The sequence below is a fragment of the Saccoglossus kowalevskii genome, chromosome 13 (genome assembly GCF_978046115.1).
Source record: "Saccoglossus kowalevskii chromosome 13, keSacKowa6.1, whole genome shotgun sequence".
Lineage (NCBI taxonomy): Eukaryota > Metazoa > Hemichordata > Enteropneusta > Harrimaniidae > Saccoglossus > Saccoglossus kowalevskii.
This window is the reverse complement of record NC_140653.1, coordinates 35,222,680-35,239,616: the sequence shown is the minus strand read 5'-3', so window position 1 is coordinate 35,239,616 and position 16,937 is coordinate 35,222,680. Positions and strand designations below refer to the sequence as shown.

Below are 16,937 nucleotides of genomic sequence, written 5' to 3'. Positions count from 1 at the left end.
AAGTTGAACTTTTTGCTGGAAATAACCAAGAATTTATGGTCTATAAACGGTTGTACCTTTTTATCCTCAGGTGAATGTGCATTCGTTTTATTTTAAAATCACCCTTTTTGATAAGGCAGGTGAACTTCTGATAGGGCGTTTCACAGGACAATACACCGGATATGGTATTTCTTTTTCGCAGGTTTGTGTTTGCAAAGTTTGCCATGGTCGAACTCTGGATACTGCGTTTGAATCAGACAGAATACGGCATACCGTATTTGTGTTAAGTGGTTTCTGTCCACGCAATTCAAACTGTATTGTTCGATTGTTCAATCATTCATAAAAAAATTGCCGAAATCCGGGACAATGCACCAAACTCGTGGAAGTTCGGCGGGGTTTGAACCAGGGACCTTTAGACCTTCAGTCTAACGCTCTCCCAACTGAGCTATTTCGGCATATGAAACATTTAATCTACCGTAAAGTTGAACTTTTTGCAGGAAATAACCAAGAATTTATGGTCTATAAACGGTTGTACCTTTTTATCCTCAGGTGATTGTGCATTCGTTTTACTTTAAAATCACCCTTTTTGATAAGGCAGGCGAACTTCTGACAAGGCGTTTTCACAGGACAATACACCGGATATGGTATTTCTTTTACGCATGTGTGTTTTTGCAAAGTTTGCCTTGGTCGAACTCTGGATACAGCGTTTGAATCAGACAGAATACCGTATTTGTGTTAAGTTGTTTCTGTACACGCAATTCAAACTGTATTGTTCGATTGTTCAATCATTGACAAAATAATTGCCGAAACCCGGGACAATTCACCGAACTCGTGGAAGTTCGCCGGGGTTTGAACCAGGGACCTTTAGATCTTCAGTCTAACGCTCTCCCAACTGAGCTATTTCGTCATATGAAATTTTTAATCTACCGTAAAATTGAACTTTTTGCTGGAAATAACCAAGAATTTATGGTTTATAAACGGTTGTACCTTTTTATCCTCGGGTGAATGTGCATTCGTTTTACTTTAAAATCACCCTTTTTGATAAGGCAGGTGAACTTCTGATAGGGCGTTTCACAGGACAATACACCGGATATGGTATTTCTTTTTCGCAGGTTTGTGTTTGCAAAGTTTGCCATGGTCGAACTCTGGATACTGCGTTTGAATCAGACAGAATACGGCATACCGTATTTGTGTTAAGTGGTTTCTGTCCACGCAATTCAAACTGTATTGTTCGATTGTTCAATCATTGATAAAATAATTGCCGAAACCCGGGACAATTCACCGAACTCGTGGAAGTTCACCGGGGTTTGAACCAGGGACCTTTAGATCTTCAGTCTAACGCTCTCCCAACTGAGCTATTTCGGCATATGAAACATTTAATCTACCGTAAAGTTGAACTTTTTGCTGGAAATAACCAAGAATTTATGGTTTATAAACGGTTGTACCTTTTTATCCTCGGGTGAATGTGCATTCGTTTTACTTTAAAATCACCCTTTTTGATAAGGCAGGCGAACTTCTGACAAGGCGTTTTCACAGGACAATACACCGGATATGGTATTTCTTTTTCGCAGGTTTGTGTTTGCAAAGTTTGCCATGGTCGAACTCTGGATACTGCGTTTGAATCAGACAGAATACGGCATACCGTATTTGTGTTAAGTGGTTTCTGTCCACGCAATTCAAACTGTATTGTTCGATTGTTCAATCATTCATAAAAAAATTGCCGAAACCCGGGACAATGCACCAAACTCGTGGAAGTTCACCGGGGTTTGAACCAGGGACCTTTAGATCTTCAGTCTAACGCTCTCCCAACTGAGCTATTTCGGCATATGAAACATTTAATCTACCGTAAAGTTGAACTTTTTGCTGGAAATAACCAAGAATTTATGGTCTATAAACGGTTGTACCTTTTTATCCTCAGGTGAATGTGCATTCGTTTTATTTTAAAATCACCCTTTTTGATAAGGCAGGCGAACTTCTGACAGGGCGTTTTCACAGGACATTACACCGGATATGGTATTTCTTTTACGCATGTGTGTTTTTGCAAAGTTTGCCTTGGTCGAACTCTGGATACAGCGTTTGAATCAGACAGAATACGGGATACCGTATTTGTGTTAAGTTGTTTCTGTACACGCAATTCAAACTGTATTGTTCGATTGTTCAATCATTGACAAAATAATTGCCGAAACCCGGGACAATTCACCGAACTCGTGGAAGTTCGCCGGGGTTTGAACCAGGGACCTTTAGATCTTCAGTCTAACGCTCTCCCAACTGAGCTATTTCGGCATATGAAACTTTTAATCTACCGTAAAATTGAACTTTTTGCTGGAAATAACAAAGAATTTATGGTTTATAAACGGTTGTACCTTTTTATCCTCGGGTGAATGTGCATTCGTTTTACTTTAAAATCACCCTTTTTGATAAGGCAGGCGAACTTCTGATAGGGCGTTTCACAGGACAATACACATCATATGGTATTTCTGTTACGCAGGTTTGCAGTTGCAAAGTTTGCAATTGTCGACCTCTGGATACAGCGTTTGAATCAGACAGAATACGGGATACCGTATTTGTGTTAACTTGTTTCTGTACACGCAAATCAAACTGTATTGTTCGATTGTTCAATCATTGATAAAATAATTGCCGAAACCCGGGACAATTCACCGAACTCGTGGAAGTTCGCCGGGGTTTGAACCAGGGACCTTTAGATCTTCAGTTTAACGCTCTCCCAACTGATCTATTTCGGCATATGAAACATTTAATCTACCGTAAAGTTGAACTTTTTGCTGGAAATAACCAAGAATTTATGGTCTATAAACGGTTGTACCTTTTTATCCTCAGGTGAATGTGCATTCGTTTTATTTTAAAATCACCCTTTTTGATAAGGCAGGTGAACTTCTGATAGGGCGTTTCACAGGACAATACACCGGATATGGTATTTCTTTTTCGCAGGTTTGTGTTTGCAAAGTTTGCCATGGTCGAACTCTGGATACTGCGTTTGAATCAGACAGAATACGGCATACCGTATTTGTGTTAAGTGGTTTCTGTCCACGCAATTCAAACTGTATTGTTCGATTGTTCAATCATTGATAAAATAATTGCCGAAACCCGGGACAATTCACCGAACTCGTGGAAGTTCACCGGGGTTTGAACCAGGGACCTTTAGATCTTCAGTCTAACGCTCTCCCAACTGAGCTATTTCGGCATATGAAACATTTAATCTACCGTAAAGTTGAACTTTTTGCTGGAAATAACCAAGAATTTATGGTTTATAAACGGTTGTACCTTTTTATCCTCGGGTGAATGTGCATTCGTTTTACTTTAAAATCACCCTTTTTGATAAGGCAGGCGAACTTCTGACAAGGCGTTTTCACAGGACAATACACCGGATATGGTATTTCTTTTTCGCAGGTTTGTGTTTGCAAAGTTTGCCATGGTCGAACTCTGGATACTGCGTTTGAATCAGACAGAATACGGCATACCGTATTTGTGTTAAGTGGTTTCTGTCCACGCAATTCAAACTGTATTGTTCGATTGTTCAATCATTCATAAAAAAATTGCCGAAACCCGGGACAATGCACCAAACTCGTGGAAGTTCACCGGGGTTTGAACCAGGGACCTTTAGATCTTCAGTCTAACGCTCTCCCAACTGAGCTATTTCGGCATATGAAACATTTAATCTACCGTAAAGTTGAACTTTTTGCTGGAAATAACCAAGAATTTATGGTCTATAAACGGTTGTACCTTTTTATCCTCAGGTGAATGTGCATTCGTTTTATTTTAAAATCACCCTTTTTGATAAGGCAGGCGAACTTCTGACAGGGCGTTTTCACAGGACATTACGCCGGATATGGTATTTCTTTTACGCATGTGTGTTTTTGCAAAGTTTGCCTTGGTCGAACTCTGGATACAGCGTTTGAATCAGACAGAATACGGGATACCGTATTTGTGTTAAGTTGTTTCTGTACACGCAATTCAAACTGTATTGTTCGATTGTTCAATCATTGACAAAATAATTGCCGAAACCCGGGACAATTCACCGAACTCGTGGAAGTTCGCCGGGGTTTGAACCAGGGACCTTTAGATCTTCAGTCTAACGCTCTCCCAACTGAGCTATTTCGGCATATGAAACTTTTAATCTACCGTAAAATTGAACTTTTTGCTGGAAATAACAAAGAATTTATGGTTTATAAACGGTTGTACCTTTTTATCCTCGGGTGAATGTGCATTCGTTTTACTTTAAAATCACCCTTTTTGATAAGGCAGGCGAACTTCTGATAGGGCGTTTCACAGGACAATACACATCATATGGTATTTCTGTTACGCAGGTTTGCAGTTGCAAAGTTTGCAATTGTCGACCTCTGGATACAGCGTTTGAATCAGACAGAATACGGGATACCGTATTTGTGTTAACTTGTTTCTGTACACGCAAATCAAACTGTATTGTTCGATTGTTCAATCATTGATAAAATAATTGCCGAAACCCGGGACAATTCACCGAACTCGTGGAAGTTCGCCGGGGTTTGAACCAGGGACCTTTAGATCTTCAGTTTAACGCTCTCCCAACTGATCTATTTCGGCATATGAAACATTTAATCTACCGTAAAGTTGAACTTTTTGCTGGAAATAACCAAGAATTTATGGTCTATAAACGGTTGTACCTTTTTATCCTCAGGTGAATGTGCATTCGTTTTATTTTAAAATCACCCTTTTTGATAAGGCAGGTGAACTTCTGATAGGGCGTTTCACAGGACAATACACCGGATATGGTATTTCTTTTTCGCAGGTTTGTGTTTGCAAAGTTTGCCATGGTCGAACTCTGGATACTGCGTTTGAATCAGACAGAATACGGCATACCGTATTTGTGTTAAGTGGTTTCTGTCCACGCAATTCAAACTGTATTGTTCGATTGTTCAATCATTCATAAAAAAATTGCCGAAATCCGGGACAATGCACCAAACTCGTGGAAGTTCGGCGGGGTTTGAACCAGGGACCTTTAGACCTTCAGTCTAACGCTCTCCCAACTGAGCTATTTCGGCATATGAAACATTTAATCTACCGTAAAGTTGAACTTTTTGCAGGAAATAACCAAGAATTTATGGTCTATAAACGGTTGTACCTTTTTATCCTCAGGTGATTGTGCATTCGTTTTACTTTAAAATCACCCTTTTTGATAAGGCAGGCGAACTTCTGACAAGGCGTTTTCACAGGACAATACACCGGATATGGTATTTCTTTTACGCATGTGTGTTTTTGCAAAGTTTGCCTTGGTCGAACTCTGGATACAGCGTTTGAATCAGACAGAATACCGTATTTGTGTTAAGTTGTTTCTGTACACGCAATTCAAACTGTATTGTTCGATTGTTCAATCATTGACAAAATAATTGCCGAAACCCGGGACAATTCACCGAACTCGTGGAAGTTCGCCGGGGTTTGAACCAGGGACCTTTAGATCTTCAGTCTAACGCTCTCCCAACTGAGCTATTTCGTCATATGAAATTTTTAATCTACCGTAAAATTGAACTTTTTGCTGGAAATAACCAAGAATTTATGGTTTATAAACGGTTGTACCTTTTTATCCTCGGGTGAATGTGCATTCGTTTTACTTTAAAATCACCCTTTTTGATAAGGCAGGTGAACTTCTGATAGGGCGTTTCACAGGACAATACACCGGATATGGTATTTCTTTTTCGCAGGTTTGTGTTTGCAAAGTTTGCCATGGTCGAACTCTGGATACTGCGTTTGAATCAGACAGAATACGGCATACCGTATTTGTGTTAAGTGGTTTCTGTCCACGCAATTCAAACTGTATTGTTCGATTGTTCAATCATTGATAAAATAATTGCCGAAACCCGGGACAATTCACCGAACTCGTGGAAGTTCACCGGGGTTTGAACCAGGGACCTTTAGATCTTCAGTCTAACGCTCTCCCAACTGAGCTATTTCGGCATATGAAACATTTAATCTACCGTAAAGTTGAACTTTTTGCTGGAAATAACCAAGAATTTATGGTTTATAAACGGTTGTACCTTTTTATCCTCGGGTGAATGTGCATTCGTTTTACTTTAAAATCACCCTTTTTGATAAGGCAGGCGAACTTCTGACAAGGCGTTTTCACAGGACAATACACCGGATATGGTATTTCTTTTACGCATGTGTGTTTTTGCAAAGTTTGCCTTGGTCGAACTCTGGATACAGCGTTTGAATCAGACAGAATACGGGATACCGTATTTGTGTTAAGTTGTTTCTGTACACGCAATTCAAACTGTATTGTTCGATTGTTCAATCATTGATAAAATAATTGCCGAAACCCGGGACAATTCACCGAACTCGTGGAAGTTCGCCGGGGTTTGAACCAGGGACCTTTAGATCTTCAGTCTAACGCTCTCCCAACTGAGCTATTTCGGCATATGAAACTTTTAATCTACCGTAAAATTGAACTTTTTGCTGGAAATAACCAAGAATTTATGGTTTATAAACGGTTGTACCTTTTTATCCTCGGGTGAATGTGCATTCGTTTTACTTTAAAATCACCCTTTTTGATAAGGCAGGTGAACTTCTGATAGGGCGTTTCACAGGACAATACACCGGATATGATATTTCTTTTTCGCAGGTTTGTGTTTGCAAAGTTTGCCATGGTCGAACTCTGGATACTGCGTTTGAATCAGACAGAATACGGCATACCGTATTTGTGTTAAGTGGTTTCTGTCCGTGCAATTCAAACTGTATTGTTCGATTGTTCAATCATTGATAAAATAATTGCCGAAACCCTGGACAATTCACCAAACTCGTGGAAGTTCGCCGGGGTTTAATCTAACGTAAAATTGAACTTTTTGCTGGAAATAACCAAGAATTTATGGTTTATAAACGGTTGTACCTTTTTATCCTCGGGTGAATGTGCATTCGTTTTACTTTAAAATCACCCTTTTTGATAAGGCAGGCGAACTTCTGACAAGGCGTTTTCAAAGGACAATACACCGGATATGGTATTTCTTTTACGCATGTGTGTTTTTGCAAAGTTTGCCTTGGTCGAACTCTGGATACAGCGTTTGAATCAGACAGAATACGGGATACCGTATTTGTGTTAAGTTGTTTCTGTACACGCAATTCAAACTGTATTGTTCGATTGTTCAATCATTGATAAAATAATTGCCGAAACCCGGGACAATTCACCGAACTCGTGGAAGTTCGCCGGGGTTTGAACCAGGGACCTTTAGATCTTCAGTCTAACGCTCTCCCAACTGAGCTATTTCGGCATACGAAACTTTTAATCTACCGTAAAATTGAACTTTTTGCTGGAAATAACCAAGAATTTATGGTTTATAAACGGTTGTACCTTTTTATCCTCAGGTGAATGTGCATTCGTTTTACTTTAAAATCACCCTTTTTGATAAGGCAGGTGAACTTCTGATAGGGCGTTTCACAGGACAATACACCGGATATGGTATTTCTTTTTCGCAGGTTTGTGTTTGCAAAGTTTGCCATGGTCGAACTCTGGATACTGCGTTTGAATCAGACAGAATACGGCATACCGTATTTGTGTTAAGTGGTTTCTGTACACGCAATTCAAACTGTATTGTTCGATTGTTCAATCATTGACAAAATAATTGCCGAAACCCGGGACAATTCACCGAACTCGTGGAAGTTCGCCGGGGTTTGAACCAGGGACCTTTAGATCTTCAGTCTAACGCTCTCCCAACTGAGCTATTTCGGCATATGAAACTTTTAATCTACCGTAAAATTGAACTTTTTGCTGGAAATAACCAAGAATTTATGGTTTATAAACGGTTGTACCTTTTTATCCTCGGGTGAATGTGCATTCGTTTTACTTTAAAATCACCCTTTTTGATAAGGCAGGTGAACTTCTGATAGGGCGTTTCACAGGACAATACACCGGATATGGTATTTCTTTTTCGCAGGTTTGTGTTTGCAAAGTTTGCCATGGTCGAACTCTGGATACTGCGTTTGAATCAGACAGAATACGGCATACCGTATTTGTGTTAAGTGGTTTCTGTCCACGCAATTCAAACTGTATTGTTCGATTGTTCAATCATTGATAAAATAATTGCCGAAACCCGGGACAATTCACCGAACTCGTGGAAGTTCACCGGGGTTTGAACCAGGGACCTTTAGATCTTCAGTCTAACGCTCTCCCAACTGAGCTATTTCGGCATATGAAACATTTAATCTACCGTAAAGTTGAACTTTTTGCTGGAAATAACCAAGAATTTATGGTCTATAAACGGTTGTACCTTTTTATCCTCAGGTGAATGTGCATTCGTTTTATTTTAAAATCACCCTTTTTGATAAGGCAGGTGAACTTCTGATAGGGCGTTTCACAGGACAATACACCGGATATGGTATTTCTTTTACGCATGTGTGTTTTTGCAAAGTTTGCCTTGGTCGAACTCTGGATACAGCGTTTGAATCAGACAGAATACGGGATACCGTATTTGTGTTAAGTTGTTTCTGTACACGCAATTCAAACTGTATTGTTCGATTGTTCAATCATTGATAAAATAATTGCCGAAACCCGGGACAATTCACCGAACTCGTGGAAGTTCGCCGGGGTTTGAACCAGGGACCTTTAGATCTTCAGTCTAACGCTCTCCCAACTGAGCTATTTCGGCATATGAAACTTTTAATCTACCGTAAAATTGAACTTTTTGCTGGAAATAACCAAGAATTTATGGTTTATAAACGGTTGTACCTTTTTATCCTCGGGTGAATGTGCATTCGTTTTACTTTAAAATCACCCTTTTTGATAAGGCAGGTGAACTTCTGATAGGGCGTTTCACAGGACAATACACCGGATATGATATTTCTTTTTCGCAGGTTTGTGTTTGCAAAGTTTGCCATGGTCGAACTCTGGATACTGCGTTTGAATCAGACAGAATACGGCATACCGTATTTGTGTTAAGTGGTTTCTGTCCGTGCAATTCAAACTGTATTGTTCGATTGTTCAATCATTGATAAAATAATTGCCGAAACCCTGGACAATTCACCAAACTCGTTGAAGTTCGCCGGGGTTTAATCTAACGTAAAATTGAACTTTTTGCTGGAAATAACCAAGAATTTATGGTTTATAAACGGTTGTACCTTTTTATCCTCGGGTGAATGTGCATTCGTTTTACTTTAAAATCACCCTTTTTGATAAGGCAGGCGAACTTCTGACAAGGCGTTTTCAAAGGACAATACACCGGATATGGTATTTCTTTTACGCATGTGTGTTTTTGCAAAGTTTGCCTTGGTCGAACTCTGGATACAGCGTTTGAATCAGACAGAATACGGGATACCGTATTTGTGTTAAGTTGTTTCTGTACACGCAATTCAAACTGTATTGTTCGATTGTTCAATCATTGATAAAATAATTGCCGAAACCCGGGACAATTCACCGAACTCGTGGAAGTTCGCCGGGGTTTGAACCAGGGACCTTTAGATCTTCAGTCTAACGCTCTCCCAACTGAGCTATTTCGGCATACGAAACTTTTAATCTACCGTAAAATTGAACTTTTTGCTGGAAATAACCAAGAATTTATGGTTTATAAACGGTTGTACCTTTTTATCCTCAGGTGAATGTGCATTCGTTTTACTTTAAAATCACCCTTTTTGATAAGGCAGGTGAACTTCTGATAGGGCGTTTCACAGGACAATACACCGGATATGGTATTTCTTTTTCGCAGGTTTGTGTTTGCAAAGTTTGCCATGGTCGAACTCTGGATACTGCGTTTGAATCAGACAGAATACGGCATACCGTATTTGTGTTAAGTGGTTTCTGTCCGTGCAATTCAAACTGTATTGTTCGATTGTTCAATCATTGATAAAATAATTGCCGAAACCCTGGACAATTCACCAAACTCGTGGAAGTTCGCCGGGGTTTGAACCAGGGACCTTTACATCTTCAGTCTAACGCTCTCCCAACTGAGCTATTTCGGCATATGAAACGTTTAATCTAACGTAAAATTGAACTTTTTGCTGGAAATAACCAAGAATTTATGGTTTATAAACGGTTGTACCTTATTATCCTCGGGCGAATGTGCATTCGTTTTACTTTAAAATCACCCTTTTTGATAAGACAGGTGAACTTCTGATAGGGCGTTTCACTGGACAATACACCGGATATGGTATTTCTTTTTCGCAGGTTTGCAGTTGCAAAATTTGCAATGGTCGACCTCTGGATACAGCGTTTGAATCAGACAGAATACGGGATACCGTATTTGTGTTAAGTTGTTTCTGTACACGCAAATCAAACTGTATTGTTCGATTGTTCAATCATTGATAAAATAATTGCCGAAACCCGGGACAATTCACCGAACTCGTGGAAGTTCGCCGGGGTTTGAACCAGGGACCTTTAGATCTTCAGTTTAACGCTCTCCCAACTGAGCTATTTCGGCATATGAAACATTTAATCTACCGTAAAGTTGAACTTTTTGCTGGAAATAACCAAGAATTTATGGTCTATAAACGGTTGTACCTTTTTATCCTCAGTTGAATGTGCATTCGTTTTATTTTAAAATCACCCTTTTTGATAAGGCAGGCGAACTTCTGACAGGGCGTTTTCACAGGACAATACACCGGATATGGTATTTCTTTTACGCATGTGTGTTTTTGCAAAGTTTGCCTTGGTCGAACTCTGGATACAGCGTTTGAATCAGACAGAATACCGTATTTGTGTTAAGTTGTTTCTGTACACGCAATTCAAACTGTATTGTTCGATTGTTCAATCATTGACAAAATAATTGCCGAAACCCGGGACAATTCACCGAACTCGTGGAAGTTCGCCGGGGTTTGAACCAGGGACCTTTAGATCTTCAGTCTAACGCTCTCCCAACTGAGCTATTTCGGCATATGAAACTTTTAATCTACCGTAAAATTGAACTTTTTGCTGGAAATAACCAAGAATTTATGGTTTATAAACGGTTGTACCTTTTTATCCTCGGGTGAATGTGCATTCGTTTTAATTTAAAATCACCCTTTTTGATAAGGCAGGTGAACTTCTGATAGGGCGTTTCACAGGACAATACACCGGATATGGTAATTCTTTTACGCATGTGTGTTTTTGCAAAGTTTGCCATGGTCGAACTCTGGATACTGCGTTTGAATCAGACAGAATACGGCATACCGTATTTGTGTTAAGTGGTTTCTGTCCACGCAATTCAAACTGTATTGTTCGATTGTTCAATCATTCATAAAAAAATTGACGAAACCCGGGACAATGCACCAAACTCGTGGAAGTTCGCCGGGGTTTGAACCAGGGACCTTTAGATCTTCAGTCTAACGCTCTCCCAACTGAGCTATTTCGGCATATGAAACTTTTAATCTACCGTAAAATTGAACTTTTTGCTGGAAATAACAAAGAATTTATGGTTTATAAACGGCTGTACCTTTTTATCCTCAGGTGAATGTGCATTCGTTTTATTTTAAAATCACCCTTTTTGATAAGGCAGGCGAACTTCTGACAGGGCGTTTTCACAGGACAATACACCGGATATGGTATTTTTTTTACGCATGTGTGTTTGTGCAAAGTTTGCCTTGGTCGAACTCTGGATACAGCGTTTGAATCAGACAGAATACGGGATACCGTATTTGTGTTAAGTTGTTTCTGTACACGCAATTCAAACTGTATTGTTCGATTGTTCAATCATTGACAAAATAATTGTCGAAACCCGGGAAAATTCACCGAACTCGTGGAAGTTCGCCGGGGTTTGAACCAGGGACCTTTAGATCTTCAGTCTAACGCTCTCCCAACTGAGCTATTTCGGCATATGAAACTTTTAATCTACCGTAAAATTGAACTTTTTGCTGGAAATAACCAAGAATTTATGGTATATAAACGGTTGTACCTTTCTATCCGCAGGTGAATGTGCATTCGTTTTACTTTAAAATCACCCTTTTTGATAAGGCAGGCGAACTTCTGACAGGGCGTTTTCACAGGACAATACACCGGATATGGTATTTATTTTACGCATGTGTGTTTTTGCAAAGTTTGCCTTGGTCGAACTCTGGATACAGCGTTTGAATCAGACAGAATACCGTATTTGTGTTAAGTTGTTTCTGTACACGCAATTCAAACTGTATTGTTCGATTGTTCAATCATTGACAAAATAATTGCCGAAACCCGGGACAATTCACCGAACTCGTGGAAGTTCGCCGGGGTTTGAACCAGGGACCTTTAGATCTTCAGTCTAACGCTCTCCCAACTGAGCTATTTCGGCATATGAAACTTTTAATCTACCGTAAAATTGAACTTTTTGCTGGAAATAACCAAGAATTTATGGTTTATAAACGGTTGTACCTTTTTATCCTCGGGTGAATGTGCATTCGTTTTACTTTAAAATCACCCTTTTTGATAAGGCAGGTGAACTTCTGATAGGGCGTTTCACAGGACAATACACCGGATATGGTATTTCTTTTTCGCAGGTTTGTGTTTGCAAAGTTTGCCATGGTCGAACTCTGGATACTGCGTTTGAATCAGACAGAATACGGCATACCGTATTTGTGTTAAGTGGTTTCTGTCCACGCAATTCAAACTGTATTGTTCGATTGTTCAATCATTGATAAAATAATTGCCGAAACCCGGGACAATTCACCGAACTCGTGGAAGTTCACCGGGGTTTGAACCAGGGACCTTTAGATCTTCAGTCTAACGCTCTCCCAACTGAGCTATTTCGGCATATGAAACATTTAATCTACCGTAAAGTTGAACTTTTTGCTGGAAATAACCAAGAATTTATGGTCTATAAACGGTTGTACCTTTTTATCCTCAGGTGAATGTGCATTCGTTTTATTTTAAAATCACCCTTTTTGATAAGGCAGGTGAACTTCTGATAGGGCGTTTCACAGGACAATACACCGGATATGGTATTTCTTTTACGCATGTTTGTTTTTGCAAAGTTTGCCATGGTCGAACTCTGGATACTGCGTTTGAATCAGACAGAATACGGCATACCGTATTTGTGTTAAGTGGTTTCTGTCCACGCAATTCAAACTGTATTGTTCGATTGTTCAATCATTGATAAAATAATTGCCGAAACCCGGGACAATTCACCGAACTCGTGGAAGTTCGCCGGGGTTTGAACCAGGGACCTTTAGATCTTCAGTCTAACGCTCTCCCAACTGAGCTATTTCGGCATATGAAACTTTTAATCTACCGTAAAATTGAACTTTTTGCTGGAAATAACAAAGAATTTATGGTTTATAAACGGTTGTACCTTTTTATCCTCAGGTGAATGTGCATTCGTTTTATTTTAAAATCACCCTTTTTGATAAGGCAGGCGAACTTCTGACAGGGCGTTTTCACAGGACAATACACAGGATATGGTATTTCTTTTACGCATGTGTGTTTTTGCAAAGTTTGCCTTGGTCGAACTCTGGATACAGCGTTTGAATCAGACAGAATACGGGATACCGTATTTGTGTTAAGTTGTTTCTGTACACGCAATTCAAACTGTATTGTTCGATTGTTCAATCATTGACAAAATAATTGCCGAAACCCGGGACAATTCACCGAACTCGTGGAAGTTCGCCGGGGTTTGAACCAGGGACCTTTAGATCTTCAGTCTAACGCTCTCCCAACTGAGCTATTTCGGCATATGAAACTTTTAATCTACCGTAAAATTGAACTTTTTGCTGGAAATAACCAAGAATTTATGGTATATAAACGGTTGTACCTTTCTATCCGCAGGTGAATGTGCATTCGTTTTACTTTAAAATCACCCTTTTTGATAAGGCAGGCGAACTTCTGACAGGGCGTTTCCACAGGACAATACACCGGATATGGTATTTCTTTTACTCATGTGTGTTTTTGCAAAGTTTGCCTTGGTCGAACTCTGGATACAGCGTTTGAATCAGACAGAATACGGGATACCGTATTTGTGTTAAGTTGTTTCTGTACCCGCAATTCAAACTGTATTGTTCGATTGTTCAATCCTTGATAAAATAATTGCCGAAACCCGGGACAATTCACCGAACTCGTGGAAGTTCGCCGGGGTTTGAACCAGGGACCTTTAGATCTTCAGTCTAACGCTCTCCCAACTGAGCTATTTCGGCATATGAAACTTTTAATCTACCGTAAAATTGAACTTTTTGCTGGAAATAACCAAGAATTTATGGTTTATAAACGGTTGTACCTTTTTATCCTCGGGTGAATGTGCATTCGTTTTACTTTAAAATCACCCTTTTTGATAAGGCAGGTGAACTTCTGATAGGGCGTTTCACAGGACAATACACCGGATATGGTATTTCTTTTTCGCAGGTTTGTGTTTGCAAAGTTTGCCATGGTCGAACTCTGGATACTGCGTTTGAATCAGACAGAATACGGCATACCGTATTTGTGTTAAGTTGTTTCTATACACGCAATTCAAACTATATAGTTCGATTGTTCAATCATTGATAAAATAATTGCCGAAACCCGGGACAATTCACCGAACTCGTGGAAGTTCGCCGGGGTTTGAACCAGGGACCTTTAGATCTTCAGTCTAACGCTCTCCCAACTGAGCTATTTCGGCATATGAAACTTTTAATCTACCGTAAAATTGAACTTTTTGCTGGAAATAACAAAGAATTTATGGTTTATAAACGGTTGTACCTTTTTATCCTCGGGTGAATGTGCATTCGTTTTACTTTAAAATCACCCTTTTTGATAAGGCAGGCGAACTTCTGATAGGGCGTTTCACAGGACAATACACATCATATGGTATTTCTGTTACGCAGGTTTGCAGTTGCAAAGTTTGCAATTGTCGACCTCTGGATACAGCGTTTGAATCAGACAGAATACGGGATACCGTATTTGTGTTAACTTGTTTCTGTACACGCAAATCAAACTGTATTGTTCGATTGTTCAATCATTGATAAAATAATTGCCGAAACCAGGGACAATTCACGGAACTCGTGGAAGTTCGCCGGGGTTTGAACCAGGGACCTTTAGATCTTCAGTTTAACGCTCTCCCAACTGAGCTATTTCGGCATATGAAACATTTAATCTACCGTAAAGTTGAACTTTTTGCTGGAAATAACCAAGAATTTATGGTCTATAAACGGTTGTACCTTTTTATCCTCAGGTGAATGTGCATTCGTTTTATTTTAAAATCACCCTTTTTGATAAGGCAGGCGAACTTCTGACAGGGCGTTTTCACAGGACAATACACCGGATATGGTATTTCTTTTACGCATGTGTGTTTTTACAAAGTTTGCCTTGGTCGAACTCTGGATACAGCGTTTGAATCAGACAGAATACGGGATACCGTATTTGTGTTAAGTTGTTTCTGTACACGCAATTCAAATTGTATTGTTCGATTGTTCAATCCTTGATAAAATAATTGCCGAAACCCGGGACAATTCACCGAACTCGTGGAAGTTCGCCGGGGTTTGAACCAGGGACCTTTAGATCTTCAGTCTAACGCTCTCCCAACTGAGCTATTTCGGCATATGAAACATTTAATCTACCGTAAAGTTGAACTTTTTGCTGGAAATAACCAAGAATTTATAGTCTATAAACGGTTGTACCTTTTTATCCTCAGGTGAATGTGCATTCGTTTTATTTTAAAATCACCCTTTTTGATAAGGCAGGTGAACTTCTGATAGGGCGTTTCACAGGACAATACACCGGATATGGTATTTCTTTTTCGCAGGTTTGTGTTTGCAAAGTTTGCCATGGTCGAACTCTGGATACTGCGTTTGAATCAGACAGAATACGGCATACCGTATTTGTGTTAAGTGGTTTCTGTCCACGCAATTCAAACTGTATTGTTCGATTGTTCAATCATTCATAAAAAAATTGCCGAAACCCGGGACAATGCACCAAACTCGTGGAAGTTCACCGGGGTTTGAACCAGGGACCTTTAGATCTTCAGTCTAACGCTCTCCCAACTGAGCTATTTCGGCATATGAAACATTTAATCTACCGTAAAGTTGAACTTTTTGCTGGAAATAACCAAGAATTTATGGTCTATAAACGGTTGTACCTTTTTATCCTCAGGTGAATGTGCATTCGTTTTATTTTAAAATCACCCTTTTTGATAAGGCAGGTGAACTTCTGATAGGGCGTTTCACAGGACAATACACCGGATATGGTATTTCTTTTTCGCAGGTTTGTGTTTGCAAAGTTTGCCATGGTCGAACTCTGGATACTGCGTTTGAATCAGACAGAATACGGCATACCGTATTTGTGTTAAGTAGTTTCTGTCCACGCAATTCAAACTGTATTGTTCGATTGTTCAATCATTCATAAAAAAATTGCCGAAACCCGGGACAATGCACCAAACTCGTGGAAGTTCGGCGGGGTTTGAACCAGGGACCTTTAGATCTTCAGTCTAACGCTCTCCCAACTGAGCTATTTCGGCATATGAAACATTTAATCTACCGTAAAGTTGAACTTTTTGCAGGAAATAACCAAGAATTTATGGTCTATAAACGGTTGTACCTTTTTATCCTCAGGTGATTGTGCATTCGTTTTACTTTAAAATCACCCTTTTTGATAAGGCAGGCGAACTTCTGACAAGGCGTTTTCACAGGACAATACACCGGATATGGTATTTCTTTTACGCATGTGTGTTTTTGCAAAGTTTGCCTTGGTCGAACTCTGGATACAGCGTTTGAATCAGACAGAATACCGTATTTGTGTTAAGTTGTTTCTGTACACGCAATTCAAACTGTATTGTTCGATTGTTCAATCATTGACAAAATAATTGCCGAAACCCGGGACAATTCACCGAACTCGTGGAAGTTCGCCGGGGTTTGAACCAGGGACCTTTAGATCTTCAGTCTAACGCTCTCCCAACTGAGCTATTTCGTCATATGAAATTTTTAATCTACCGTAAAATTGAACTTTTTGCTGGAAATAACCAAGAATTTATGGTTTATAAACGGTTGTACCTTTTTATCCTCGGGTGAATGTGCATTCGTTTTACTTTAAAATCACCCTTTTTGATAAGGCAGGTGAACTTCTGATAGGGCGTTTCACAGGA

The 16,937-nt window shown here is 39.6% G+C and overlaps 24 non-coding genes across 24 annotated transcripts; all 24 read right to left on the bottom strand.

Moving 5' to 3' along the window:
• Positions 1 to 1,273: 1,273 nt before the first annotated feature.
• Positions 1,274 to 1,344, bottom strand: TRNAF-GAA (transfer RNA phenylalanine (anticodon GAA)). Its single transcript has one exon. It is a non-coding gene; the product is annotated as a tRNA-Phe (tRNA).
• Positions 1,345 to 1,732: 388 nt separating this feature from the next.
• On the bottom strand, positions 1,733 to 1,803 carry TRNAF-GAA (transfer RNA phenylalanine (anticodon GAA)). Its single transcript has one exon. It is a non-coding gene; the product is annotated as a tRNA-Phe (tRNA).
• Positions 1,804 to 2,176: 373 nt separating this feature from the next.
• Positions 2,177 to 2,262, bottom strand: TRNAF-GAA (transfer RNA phenylalanine (anticodon GAA)). The gene has a single exon. It is a non-coding gene; the product is annotated as a tRNA-Phe (tRNA).
• An 845-nt stretch (positions 2,263 to 3,107) lies between these two features.
• TRNAF-GAA (transfer RNA phenylalanine (anticodon GAA)) lies at positions 3,108 to 3,178 on the bottom strand. Its single transcript has one exon. It is a non-coding gene; the product is annotated as a tRNA-Phe (tRNA).
• Positions 3,179 to 3,566: 388 nt separating this feature from the next.
• On the bottom strand, positions 3,567 to 3,637 carry TRNAF-GAA (transfer RNA phenylalanine (anticodon GAA)). The gene has a single exon. It is a non-coding gene; the product is annotated as a tRNA-Phe (tRNA).
• A 373-nt stretch (positions 3,638 to 4,010) lies between these two features.
• TRNAF-GAA (transfer RNA phenylalanine (anticodon GAA)) lies at positions 4,011 to 4,096 on the bottom strand. The gene has a single exon. It is a non-coding gene; the product is annotated as a tRNA-Phe (tRNA).
• Positions 4,097 to 5,851: 1,755 nt separating this feature from the next.
• TRNAF-GAA (transfer RNA phenylalanine (anticodon GAA)) lies at positions 5,852 to 5,922 on the bottom strand. Its single transcript has one exon. It is a non-coding gene; the product is annotated as a tRNA-Phe (tRNA).
• Positions 5,923 to 6,295: 373 nt separating this feature from the next.
• On the bottom strand, positions 6,296 to 6,381 carry TRNAF-GAA (transfer RNA phenylalanine (anticodon GAA)). The gene has a single exon. It is a non-coding gene; the product is annotated as a tRNA-Phe (tRNA).
• Positions 6,382 to 7,143: 762 nt separating this feature from the next.
• TRNAF-GAA (transfer RNA phenylalanine (anticodon GAA)) lies at positions 7,144 to 7,229 on the bottom strand. The gene has a single exon. It is a non-coding gene; the product is annotated as a tRNA-Phe (tRNA).
• Positions 7,230 to 7,601: 372 nt separating this feature from the next.
• Positions 7,602 to 7,687, bottom strand: TRNAF-GAA (transfer RNA phenylalanine (anticodon GAA)). The gene has a single exon. It is a non-coding gene; the product is annotated as a tRNA-Phe (tRNA).
• Positions 7,688 to 8,074: 387 nt separating this feature from the next.
• Positions 8,075 to 8,145, bottom strand: TRNAF-GAA (transfer RNA phenylalanine (anticodon GAA)). Its single transcript has one exon. It is a non-coding gene; the product is annotated as a tRNA-Phe (tRNA).
• Positions 8,146 to 8,517: 372 nt separating this feature from the next.
• TRNAF-GAA (transfer RNA phenylalanine (anticodon GAA)) lies at positions 8,518 to 8,603 on the bottom strand. Its single transcript has one exon. It is a non-coding gene; the product is annotated as a tRNA-Phe (tRNA).
• Positions 8,604 to 9,365: 762 nt separating this feature from the next.
• On the bottom strand, positions 9,366 to 9,451 carry TRNAF-GAA (transfer RNA phenylalanine (anticodon GAA)). The gene has a single exon. It is a non-coding gene; the product is annotated as a tRNA-Phe (tRNA).
• Positions 9,452 to 10,733: 1,282 nt separating this feature from the next.
• TRNAF-GAA (transfer RNA phenylalanine (anticodon GAA)) lies at positions 10,734 to 10,819 on the bottom strand. Its single transcript has one exon. It is a non-coding gene; the product is annotated as a tRNA-Phe (tRNA).
• A 372-nt stretch (positions 10,820 to 11,191) lies between these two features.
• Positions 11,192 to 11,277, bottom strand: TRNAF-GAA (transfer RNA phenylalanine (anticodon GAA)). The gene has a single exon. It is a non-coding gene; the product is annotated as a tRNA-Phe (tRNA).
• Positions 11,278 to 11,650: 373 nt separating this feature from the next.
• On the bottom strand, positions 11,651 to 11,736 carry TRNAF-GAA (transfer RNA phenylalanine (anticodon GAA)). The gene has a single exon. It is a non-coding gene; the product is annotated as a tRNA-Phe (tRNA).
• A 366-nt stretch (positions 11,737 to 12,102) lies between these two features.
• TRNAF-GAA (transfer RNA phenylalanine (anticodon GAA)) lies at positions 12,103 to 12,188 on the bottom strand. Its single transcript has one exon. It is a non-coding gene; the product is annotated as a tRNA-Phe (tRNA).
• A 387-nt stretch (positions 12,189 to 12,575) lies between these two features.
• Positions 12,576 to 12,646, bottom strand: TRNAF-GAA (transfer RNA phenylalanine (anticodon GAA)). The gene has a single exon. It is a non-coding gene; the product is annotated as a tRNA-Phe (tRNA).
• A 372-nt stretch (positions 12,647 to 13,018) lies between these two features.
• On the bottom strand, positions 13,019 to 13,104 carry TRNAF-GAA (transfer RNA phenylalanine (anticodon GAA)). The gene has a single exon. It is a non-coding gene; the product is annotated as a tRNA-Phe (tRNA).
• Positions 13,105 to 13,477: 373 nt separating this feature from the next.
• On the bottom strand, positions 13,478 to 13,563 carry TRNAF-GAA (transfer RNA phenylalanine (anticodon GAA)). Its single transcript has one exon. It is a non-coding gene; the product is annotated as a tRNA-Phe (tRNA).
• A 373-nt stretch (positions 13,564 to 13,936) lies between these two features.
• Positions 13,937 to 14,022, bottom strand: TRNAF-GAA (transfer RNA phenylalanine (anticodon GAA)). The gene has a single exon. It is a non-coding gene; the product is annotated as a tRNA-Phe (tRNA).
• Positions 14,023 to 14,394: 372 nt separating this feature from the next.
• TRNAF-GAA (transfer RNA phenylalanine (anticodon GAA)) lies at positions 14,395 to 14,480 on the bottom strand. Its single transcript has one exon. It is a non-coding gene; the product is annotated as a tRNA-Phe (tRNA).
• Positions 14,481 to 15,311: 831 nt separating this feature from the next.
• On the bottom strand, positions 15,312 to 15,397 carry TRNAF-GAA (transfer RNA phenylalanine (anticodon GAA)). The gene has a single exon. It is a non-coding gene; the product is annotated as a tRNA-Phe (tRNA).
• A 387-nt stretch (positions 15,398 to 15,784) lies between these two features.
• Positions 15,785 to 15,855, bottom strand: TRNAF-GAA (transfer RNA phenylalanine (anticodon GAA)). Its single transcript has one exon. It is a non-coding gene; the product is annotated as a tRNA-Phe (tRNA).
• Between the last annotated feature and the right edge of the window lie 1,082 nt (positions 15,856 to 16,937).